Below are 12,267 nucleotides of genomic sequence, written 5' to 3'. Positions count from 1 at the left end.
GCTGTTGTCGTTGTGTTCCTGGTTCGAGCCCAGGTGGGAGCGAGGAGAGGGACGGAATCTATACTGTTACACTGGCAATACTAAAGTGCCTATAAGAACATCCAATAGTCAAAGGTATATGAAATACAAATGGTATAAAGAGAAATAGTCCTGTATTCCTATAATAACTACAACCTAAAACTTATTAACTGGAAATATTGAAGACTCATGTTAATCTTGATACTACCCATCCCGGATCCGGGAGCGTAATCATAGCCTCAAACGAATTAGCATAACGCAGCGGACTTAAATATCCCTAGAAAATATTCCTAATCATGAAAATCACAAATGAAATATATTGAGACACAGCTTAGCCTTTTGTTAATCACACTGTCATCTCAGATTTTCAAAATATGCTTTACAGCCAACGCTAGACAAGCATTTGTGTAAGTTTATCATAGCCTAGCATAGCATTTTGTCCAGCTAGCAGCAGGCAACATTTTCACAAAAATAAGAAAAGCAATCAAATTATCATCATCATTTACCTTTAAAAAACTTCGGATGTTTTCACTCACGAGACTCCCAGTTAGATAGCAAATGTTCCCTTTTTCGCCTACAAAAATAATATTTTTGGAAAAAGGGAACCATAGCTAGCAACTAGAATAGCTACACTTGTCTTACTGTCTTGGAAATCTGAAAATGTTCACAGCAAATTTTTCATGTTTTGGGGGTACTTTTTCGGACCTCAAAGTGCATAGCTAGTCTTGCTTTTTCCGATCTACAAAAGGTTTACTTTCATCGTGCAAATATTCTCCTTGTTGTGTTATAATTCTAGAGAATAGAGATGCTTTTGAGTTGTTTGTATTCAAAACAAATAAACCATTGTGCTGCCATCCTGTTAGAAGGTAACAGATTGTAATAAAATAATGGTTAAATTGGATTTTCATTGTGTTCAATGGTGTTATTTGGCCCCTAGTGGAGCTTTCTGGTACTTAGAAAGACTACGCAAACAGGAAGTAGAGAATTTGTTCTGCACGCATAGAAGCAGCTACAAACAACGCTACGGTGCAGGTCTTTCAATGTAGTTATTTCTTGTCAAGCTTCAGCCTTGGAAAATATTTGTTTGTAAGTTCGATTCAAGCATTTAGCTAATGATGATAATCTTGTTATTGATAGAGTTGCTTACATATCAATGCTGGTTGGTTGCATTTACTCACACAAATTGCAATGCCTTTCATGTATGTCATTAGCTGTATTACTTTGCTCGTGCGTCATGCAAACGAATTGTAAAATATACAATACTTGTCACACCCTGACCATAGTTTACTTTGTATATTTCTATGTTTTGGTTGGTCAGGGTGTGAGCTGAGTGGGCATTCTATGTTTCATGTCTAGTTTGTCTATTTCTATGTCTGGCCTGATATGGTTCTCAGTCAGAGGCAGGTGTTAGTCATTGTCTCTGATTGGGAACCATATTTAGGTAGCCTGGGTTTCACTGTGTGTTTGTGGGTGATTGTTCCTGTCTCTGTGTTTTCACCAGATAGGGCTGTTTCGGTTTTCGTTACGTTTCCACGTTTGTTGTTTTTGTAGTTTTTTGTATTGATTCGTGTTTTTCGTTTGTTGATTAAACATGGATCGCAATCTACACGCCGCATTTTGGTCCGACTCTCCTTCACCACAAGAGAACCGATACAGAATCACCTACCACAACAGGACCAAGTGGCAAGGTAACAGGCAACAGCAACAGCAGGAGAAACATAAGGATTTATGGACATGGGAGGACGAACTGGACGGTGAAGGACCCTGGGCTCAGCCTGGAGAATATCGCCGTCCCAAGGAAGAACTGGAGGTGAAGAAAGCGGAGAAGGCGCTGGTATGAGGAGGCAGCATGGCGACGCGGATGGAAGCCTGAGAGTCAGCCCCAGGGGGGGGAAACAAGGAAACCCGAAAAGCAGCCCCAAAAATGTATTGGGGGGGGGGGGCTTACAGGGAGTATGGCTATGCCAGGTAGGAGACCTGCGCAAACTCCCTGTGCTTACCGGGGGGCTAGAGAGACCGGGCAGGCACCGTGTTATGCAGTGGTGCGCACGGTGTCCCCAGTGTGGGTGCATAGCCAGGTGCGGTATATTCCAGCTCCGCGTATCGGCCGGGCTAGATTGAGCGTCGAGCCAAATGCCATGAAGCCAGTTCTACGCAGCTGGTCTCCAGTGCGTCTCCTTGGGCCGGCTTACATGGCGCCAGCCTTGCGCACGGTGTCTCCGGTTCGCCTGCATAGCCCAGTGCGGGCTATTCCACCTCGCCGCACTGGCAGGGCGACCGGGACCATTCAACCGGGTAAGGTTGGGCAGGCTCGGTGCTCAAGAGCTCCAGTGCGCCTGCACGGTCCGGTCTATCCAGTACCACCTCCACACCCCAGCCCTCCGGTAGCAGCTCCCCGCACCAGGCTTCCTGTGCGTGTTCTCAGTCCAGTACCACCAGTGCCAGCACCACGCATCAGGCCTACAGTGCGCCTCGCCTCTCCAGCGCTGCCAGAGCCTTCCTCCTCTCCTGCGCTGCCAGAGTCTCCCGCCTGTTTAGCGCTGCCAGAGCCTTCCGCCTCTACAGCGTTGCCGGAGTCTCCTGCCTGTTTAGCGCAGCCAGAGCTGCCAGCCTGCATGGAGCAGCCAGAGCTGCCAGCCTGCATGGAGCAGCCAGAGCTGCCAGCCTGCATGGAGCAGCCAGAGCTGGCAGCCTGCATGGAGCAGCCAGAGCTGGCAGCCTGCATGGAGCAGCCAGAGCTGCCAGCCTGCATGGAGCAGCCAGAGCTGCCAGCCTGCATGGAGCAGCCAGAGCTGTCAGTCTGCATGGAGCAGCCAGAGCTGTCAGTCTGCATGGAGCAGCCAGAGCTGCCAATCTGCATGGAGCAGCCAGAGCTGTCAGTCTTCATGGAGCAGCCAGAGCTGTCAGTCTTCATGGAGCAGCCAGAGCTGTCAGTCTGCATGGAGAAGCCGGAGCTGCCAGTCTGCATGGAGCAGCCAGAGCTGCCAGTCTGCAAGGAGCTGCCAGTCTGCAAGGAGCTGCCAGTCTGCAAGGAGCTGCCAGTCGGCAAGGAGCTGCCAGTCAGCCAGACTCTTCCAGATCTGCCAGACTCTTCCAGATCTGCCAGTCAGCCAGACTCTTCCAGATCTGCCAGTCAACCAGACTCTTCCAGATCTGCCAGTCAACCAGACTCTTCCAGATCTGCCAGTCAACCAGACTCTTCCAGATCTGCCAGTCAACCAGACTCTTCCAGATCCGCCAGTCAGCCAGGATCCGGCAGTCAGCCAGGATCCGGCAGTCAGCCAGGATCCGCCAGTCTGCCAGACTCTTCCAGATCCGCCAGTCTGCCAGACTCTTCCAGATCCGCCAGTCTGCCAGACTCTTCCAGATCCGCCAGTCTGCCAGACTCTTCCAGATTCGCCAGTCTGCCAGACTCTTCCAGATTCGCCAGTCTGCCAGACTCTTCCAGATTCGCCAGTCTGCCAGACTCTTCCAGATTCGCCAGTCTGCCAGACTCTTCCAGATCCGCCAGTCTGCCAGGATCTGCCAGAGCCTTCCTCCTCTCCTGTGCTGCCGGAGTCTGAAGAGCCCCTCTGTCACGAGCTGCCCCTCTCTCCCGAGCTGCCCCTCTGTTCCGAGCTGCCCCTCTGTCCCGTGTTATTAAGTAGGGTTACCATGGCTAGGAGGTCACGGAAGCGGACAAGGTGGGGGAAGAGTAAGGTGAAGTGGGGGCCACGTCCAGCACCAGAGCCGCCACCGTGGACAGATGCCCACCCAGACCCTCCCCTATAGGTTCAGGTTTTGCGGCCGGAGTCCGCACTTTGTATATTTCAATGTTTTGGTACTGTCATACCCTGACCATAGTTTACTTTGTATATTTCTATGTTTTGGTTGGTCAGGGTGTGAGCTGAGTGGGCATTCTATGTTTCATGTCTAGTTTGTCTATTTCTATGTCTGGCCTGATATGGTTCTCAATCAGAGGCAGGTGTTAGTCATTGTCTCTGATTGGGAACCATATTTAGGTAGCCTGGGTTTCACTGTGTTTGTGGGTGATTGTTCCTGTCTCTGTGTTTTCACCAGATAGGGCTGTTTCGGTTTTCGTTACGTTTCCACGTTTGTTGTTTTTGTAGTTTTTTGTATTGATTCGTGTTTTACGTTTGATTAAACATGGATCGCAATCTACATGCCGCATTTTGGTCCGACTCTCCTTCACCACAAGAGAACCGTTACAATACTGTAGTTTGTTACTGTTTCTATTGTAATATGCTTTGTTATTCTACATAGATGGTTGTACATTTATTAGAGTAATGAAAGGAGTTAGCCAATTACCATATGAGTAACAATTTAGCTATATGGTTTGGCATCATTGCCAGATGCATGGTACCTTAGCACGTGTTTTGTATTTATGCAACTTCAAATGTATAATGTACAGCTACAGTATGTCGGTGTGAATTGAATACTCAAGTATATTCATTTCTGTATTTTGCAGTTTCACAACATAAACGTTTTCAATATATTCATTCAAGAAAAGTCACGCCTTGGGAGTTTTATTGAAGACTTAGTTGTTAGCTATCTGTCTAGTTTTGCATGGGAACGCAATTCAAGGGCAGAATAGCCATTATACGTTTAAAAAAAAAAATGTAGCAGGCAGTTAGCTTAAGGTGACCAGATTTCTGAAATTAAAACCGGGGACATTTCCAGTTCGGCGGGCAATATATAATTAAAATAAAATAGGGAGACAATTCCAGTTTCATGTATTTAGTCTAACAGGCAAACTGTGCTAGAGAGAGAAAAGAACTATATTACAGAAACACTACAGACAAGACAGAACTGTCAGATCTGAACAGCCATTCAGTGGTCCTGCTAGTCTGGGTAGAATAACAGCAGAATAGAACATGAGCAAAATTGAAAAAACAGACAACAGTCTATGTGAAATACTTAACAACATAGTAAAGAAATAAGACGATGAGATTATATTATGTAGTTAGCACTTATACCAACCTAATCTGTATATTTCTCAGAATGCATTTTATTCCAGATTGCTCTGTCTTTGGCCAGCTTCTCCATGAACTCCTGGCAGGGGAGGTTGAAGTTTGTCTTCACAATAAGCATGGCCTTGATGGTAGGAACAGTGAACCTATTTCTTGCTGCTGTCCATATATCATTCATTTGGGAGAACACTCTCTCGACTGGTGCATTACTTCCAGGTAAGCACATGACAACAGATGCTAATCTAGCCAGGTTAGTGTGTGGGATGTCATTCTCTTTGAAGTGGGTAACCACCGTGCTCCATCTCTGACTAAGAGGTGTCTTCGATGTGGATCTCTTCACCATGAGGTTGCTTTTTAAAAGGAGACCATGTAAATATTTTATCTGTGTGCTTTCCCCAATGCCTGCAAGTAGTTCACAGCCGTAGTGAAGAATGATTGGGATGTTTTGAGAAAGCTCTCTTTAGACATTGCACCATTTCCCTCTAGCTCTCTCAGAAGTCCTCTGACCAAAACTGGAGTGAAGTTGTCATCACGTCTTGCAGTCATTTTTGCCTCAATGTTTCGCAGAATTGTAGCTGACTCCACAGCACAGTGGTCCTGGCCTTCAAGCATCTTGATCGTGTCACTGAATACGGTCATGTTTCCATGGACAAAGTCCAGCCAAAGTTCAGTCAGTGGATCTTCGAACATTGTTCGCAGGACAACAGGGCATTTGTCTTCAGAAAGAAAAAAGGATTTCAATGGCACATACCTTTCCATCACTCTTTCTAGAGAAGAGAGCATGGACAGTCAGCGAACATTTGCTGTGTCCTAAAATGTTATGGTACTCCTGGCCAACAAACTCACAAAAGCTCTTCAATCTTTCTACTCTGACGGTAAAAATATGAAAATATCTTTGTGAGGAGGTACTCAACATCAAGGTAAATCATATCCAAAGCTGTTCTGGCTGTGTTATGAATGCTGTGGGCAGGACAACCTAAGCCAATCAACTCGTGCTGCAGAGCATTTTGAACTTTGGTATGGACATTGACCCTCCCCAGCCTATTCAGTCCTCCAAAGTTGGCAGAGAATGCTACGACTTTGTTTTCCAGGTTATATTTTTGGATGACCACCAGGACCTCAGCTGCAATCTCCTCTGCTGTTTCTCCTTTCAATTCAACAAAATCAAGCAGTTTTGTTTCCACAGATGTGTTGCCACCATATATCTGACAATATCTGACTACTATTGGCAGCAGCTTTACATGTCTATGATTGGACGCATCAATGGCAAGGAACACAAATTCAACATGGTCGAGGTCCTGTGTTACCAAAGTAGTTGCCCATGGTGCTAACACGTTACTCACTGTGGCATCACATTTTGTCCTAGCACATGTAAACTTCGGCTGATAAAGCTTTCGAGTCAGTTGTGCCGTGCAGTCCATAGATCTGTAACTATGATTGTGTCGCAGAGTGTGGTTTGCAAAGACACCCTCAGCTAAATCATATTCTTCTTGGGAAGGCTCTACCTTCTTGAAGAATGTGGTGGCAGAGGGCATACCAACACGTGCAATCAGAGAGGCTTTATGCTTTTTTGTCTGCTGATGTTCTACCACTGTTGTTCTTCCCCTGCTGCCAATTGAAAAAGAGGAATTACAAAGGGTGCAGTTAACCATTCTATCGTCTTGACCTGAGAGCATAAATGGAAAAACATATCTAAACGTATCTTTATCTTTCCTCCTCTATCTCTTTCACTTTTATTCCTATCCAGTCTTCCTCCTCTCCACTCTCTAACAATAAACATTATGCTAATGTTATCCATGAAAATTTCTAAATATATTTTCACACTACTTATAATGCCAAACCATTCAAATTGTAATCTACAAATATAATCACATAATTGTGCATTAATTTAATATATCATATTTTCAAAATAGCCCGTCCAATGCATGTTTACATATGAACGTTTTTTAACCTAGCTAACCTTGACAGTAGCTAGCTAACCTAGCTAGATACTTTAGTCGACATAGCTAATGTTAGCTAGCATAACCTATTTAAAACCTTATAAAGCAGAGCATCTATCTATATAATAAGTTGTGACATAACATCATTAGCTAGTATTTCAAACGAGTGTAACTTACCTGGCTTGAAAATACGTTTGTGGCGACACTTGACAGCTTCTGGCCAAGTTTTCCACAGCAGTTTTCTCTAAAACTATCGCGAGCAAGTAGTTAGTAGAAGAAGAAGAGTGAATGAAGCTGCTATAGCGAGCAGCCCCCTCTGCTGGCCTAAACAAGCACAATGCGATTGAGACGTCAACAGGTAGACTCTGCAGCCCGGTCTTTCTTGCCACGTAAAATATTATTTCACTTTGCAGTCTGTCAACAAATAAATAAATAAATAAATAAAAGAGGAATAGTCACATGAAAACATATAAACTATTTACATTGCCAGGAATCCTAAACAAACAAATCATATTCATTAAAAATACAACAAGTTTTAATTGCCTTTTTGTTTTTCATTTTAGTTAGTGGTGCCATATTTTTTAAATTCATTTATAAAGTGAAAGAAGTTAGGTTTTGAATTAGACCATTTGCATTTGTGAATATGAAATGTACCTAATATTATTAGCAGTTGAATTAAATATATACAGTGCCTTGCGAAAGTATTCGGCCCCCTTGAACTTTGCGACCTTTTGCCAGTTTTCAGGCTTCAAACATAAAGATATAAAACTGTATTTTTTTGTGAAGAATCAACAACAGGTGGGACACAATCATGAAGTGGAACGACATTTATTGGATATTTCAAACTTTTTTAACAAATCAAAAACAGAAAAATTGGGCGTGCAGAATTATTCAGCCCCCTTAAGTTAATACTTTGTAGCGCCACCTTTTGCTGCGATTACAGCTGTAAGTCGCTTGGGGTATGTCTCTATCAGTTTTGCACATCGAGAGACTAAATATTTTTCCCATTCCTCCTTGCAAAACAGCTCGAGCTCAGTGAGGTTGGATGGAGAGCATTTGTGAACAGCAGTTTTCAGTTCTTTCCACAGATTCTCGATTGGATTCAGGTCTGGACTTTGACTTGGCCATTCTAAAACCTGGATATGTTTATTTTTGAACCATTCCATTGTAGATTTTGCTTTATGTTTTGGATCATTGTCTTGTTGGAAGACAAATCTCTGTCCCAGTCTCAGGTCTTTTGCAGACTCCATCAGGTTTTCTTCCAGAATGGTCCTGTATTTGGCTCCATCCATCTTCCCATCAATTTTAACCATCTTCCCTGTCCCTGCTGAAGAAAAGCAGGCCCAAACCATGATGCTGCCACCACCATGTTTGACAGTGGGGATGGTGTGTTCAGGGTGATGAGCTGTGTTGCTTTTACGCCAAACATAATGTTTTGCATTGTTGCCAAAAAGTTCAATTTTGGTTTCATCTGACCAGAGCACCTTCTTCCACATGTTTGGTGTGTCTCCCAGGTGGCTTGTGGCAAACTTTAAACGACACTTTTTATGGATATCTTTAAGAAATGGCTTTCTTCTTGCCACTCTTCAATAAAGGCCGGATTTGTGCAATATACGACTGATTGTTGTCCTATGGACAGAGTCTCCCACCTCAGCTGTAGATCTCTGCAGTTCATCCAGAGTGATCATGGGCCTCTTGGCTGCATCTCTGATCAGTCTTCTCCTTGTATGAGCTGAAAGTTTAGAGGGACGGCCAGGTCTTGGTAGATTTGCAGTGGTCTGATACTCCTTCCATTTCAATATTATCGCTTGCACAGTGCTCCTTGGGATGTTTAAAGCTTGGGAAATCTTTTTGTATCCAATTCCGGCTTTAAACTTCTTCACAACAGTATCTCGGACCTGCCTGGTGTGTTCCTTGTTCTTCATGATGCTCTCTGCGCTTTTAACGGACCTCTGAGACTATCACAGTGCAGGTGCATTTATACGGAGACTTGATTACACACAGGTGGATTGTATTTATCATCATTAGTCATTTAGGTCAACATTGGATCATTCAGAGATCCTCACTGAACTTCTGGAGAGAGTTTGCTGCACTGAAAGTAAAGGGGCTGAATAATTTTGCATGCCCAATTTTTCAGTTTTTGATTTGTTAAAAAAGTTTGAAATATCCAATAAATGTCGTTCCACTTCATGATTGTGTCCCACTTGTTGTTGATTCTTCCCAAAAAAATACAGTTTTATATCTTTATGTTTGAAGCCTGAAATGTGACAATAGGTCGCAAAGTTCAAGGGGGCCGAATACTTTCGCAAGGCACTGTAACACCCATACCACTGCTGGCTTGCTTCTGAAGCTAAGCAGGGTTGGTCCTGGTCAGTCCTTGGATAGGAGACCAGATGCTGCTGTAAATGGTGTTGGAGGGCCAGTAGGAGGCACTCTTTCCTCTGGTCTAAAAAAAATAGCCCAATACCCCGGAGCACAGACAGAACAATGAGACCGGGGTATCGACAAGTGCATGTGTATGAAAAGCGAGTCGGCTTATTGGGCAGATCTGTTGCCATTCAAGACAGTTTTGCGGGGCTGGTTGGGCTGCATGACTTGACGATTAGCAGTGCACCGGTGTTGTATTGACATGTCTGCTGACCAGAGACCCAGTAGGTAGCTTCCTACGGCTAATATTGAAAACCATCTAAATGTCACCTTGATACATGTACATACAGTCTACTCAATGGGGAGGGCATAAATGGCAACACTGGGACACAGTGCCCTTTGCTCCCAGCAAAGGCTTGCGAGGTAGACTGTACAATACATTACCAAAAGTATGTGGACACCTGCACCTCCAAAATCATAGGCATTAAAATGGAGTTGGACCCTCTTTAGCTGCTATAACACCCTCCACTCTTCTGGGAAGGCTTTCCACTAGATGTAGGAACATTGCTGCCATTCAGCCAAAACAGCATTAGTGAGGTCGGGGACTGATGTTGGGCGGTTAGTCCTGGCTCGCAGTCTGCGTTCCAATTCATGCCAAAGGTGTGGGGATGACGTCAGGGCTCTGTGCAGGCCAGTCAAGTTCTTCCACACCTATCTCGACAAAATGTTTCTGTATGGACCTCGCTTTGTGCACAGCGGCATTGTCCTGCTGAAAAGGAAAGGGCCACCCCCAAACTGTTGTCACAAAGTTGGAAGCACATATTCATCTAGAATGTCATTGTATGCTGTAGTGTTAAGATGTCCCTTTATTGGAACTAAAGGGCCTAGCCCGACCCATGAAAAATAGCCCCAGACCATTATTGCTTTACAGTTGGCACTATGCAGTCAGGCAGGTAGCGTTCTCCTGGCATCCACCAAACCCATCTTTGTCCTTTAGACTGCCAGATGGTGAAGCATGATTCATCACTCCAGAGAACGTGTTTCCACTGATCCAGAGTCCAATGGCGGCGAGCTTTACACCACTCCAGTTGATGCTTGGCATTGCGCATGGTGATCTTAGGCTTGTGAGCGGCTGCTCTGCCATGGAAACCCAGTTTGGAACTCGGTAGTGAGTGTTGCAACTGAGGACAAACGATTTTCACACACTACGTGCTTCAGCACTTGCTGGTCCTGTTCTGTAAGCTTGTGTAGCCTACCATTTTGCGGCTGAGCCATTGTTGTTCCTAGAAGTTTCCACTTCATAATAACAGCACTTACAGTTGACGGGTTAGCTCTAGCAGGGCATACATTTGATGAACTGACTTGCTGGAAAGGAGGCGTCCTATGACGGTGCCACGCTGAAAGTCACGGAGCTCTCCAGTAAGGTCATTCTACTGCCAATGTTTGTGGAGATTGCATAGCTGAAATAGCAGAATCCACACATTTGAAGGGGTGTCCAAATAATATTAGTGTATTAGGGTGATAGTCACAGTAGGCACACACATGCAACTCATGAAGCAACAGTACACCCATCATCAGCACCTATAATCAAAAAACAAATGGTCAGTTTTATAACTGAAAATGTACAAATATTTGTGAAAACTAGTGATATATATGACTCAGCGTTATCTTCTGGCTTCAAAGTCAAAACCCTTGCGGTTTGGTAGCTTTATGTAATGTAGTTGTGTGGTAAAGCTTCAGGTGCACCAGATGCATCAAACTCTTTTGTTCATGCTGCACTTAAACCTCGATCACACCAACATTGTCATTGCATTTTGGTACACCAGAAGTACATACATTTCCAATGGAATGCTGCGTTTGTGTTGCTTCAATATTTCAAATCATGTGTTGCATTGCCTTGCAGAGTCCAAACTGATAATAACAATTTGTCTTCAATGGCACTGGGACAAATCATCATTACTACACAGAACTGTTCTGTAAGTAATTTAGCATGTCATCATGCAGGGCAAGCTAGTGATTTGAAATGGGAACAACCAGTTCAATGTATTGATGGTGGACAAAAAAAACGGCTCAATAAAAACCGTCTAATCTATAGCAGAGTGATAGGGGTGTGCTGACATTGCCATAATCGTATTCATAATCGTATCTGTAAATTGAAAGTGATACTCATGTTCGGGGAAAAAAAACGAAAGTGTTTTATTATGCCTAAATACATGTTGGCAAAATATCTCCCTGCAAAAAAAACTGCAGATTAGGAGTAGCACGCAGAGGGGTGGGTATGTCTTCAATTTGCAGCCGGCAGCCAAGTTTGCTGTCACTTAGTCTGAATGCATTTTACCACTTAACCTTTTTTTCCCTCTAACCTTGCCCTACTTTTTAGATATTATGCACATTGATATATTGATAGCAAAGGTCCTTGCCATGTGATTTATCATAGTAGCAGGCAGCAGTAATCTAAATGATCAGACCGAAAACATGCAAGGAAAAGTGATCAGGTGAAATTATGAAGCAAGTAGATGGAGTGGACAGCTTCACTCTATCCAATCAGAGCAGCAGGATCAATGTGCAGCCAGCCCTTCTCTTTAGATATTATGCACATTGATATATTGATAGCAAAGGTCCTTGCCATGTGATTTATCATAGTAGCAGGCAGCAGTAATCTAAATGATCAGACCGAAAACATGCAAGGAAAAGTGATCAGGTGAAATTATGAAGCAAGTAGATGGAGTGGACAGCTTCACTCTATCCAATCAGAGCAGCAGGATCAATGTGCAGCCAGCCCTTCTCTTAATATAGTGTGCTAGCAAGTTGAGTTATTTAGACCACGCACATGACTGACTCAAAGACATTACCTTATGGTTTAGAAGCTCAGTGACTGACACAAGAACCATGCTTGCTGGCACCTAAAAAAATGCTTTATTTCCGATCATGGATAATTACAAAAAAATACTCAGATCATAATAGTATTCAGA

Source organism: Oncorhynchus kisutch, linkage group LG7 (assembly GCF_002021735.2).
Source record: "Oncorhynchus kisutch isolate 150728-3 linkage group LG7, Okis_V2, whole genome shotgun sequence".
Classification (NCBI taxonomy): domain Eukaryota; kingdom Metazoa; phylum Chordata; class Actinopteri; order Salmoniformes; family Salmonidae; genus Oncorhynchus; species Oncorhynchus kisutch.
This window is presented reverse-complemented; position numbering follows the sequence as displayed.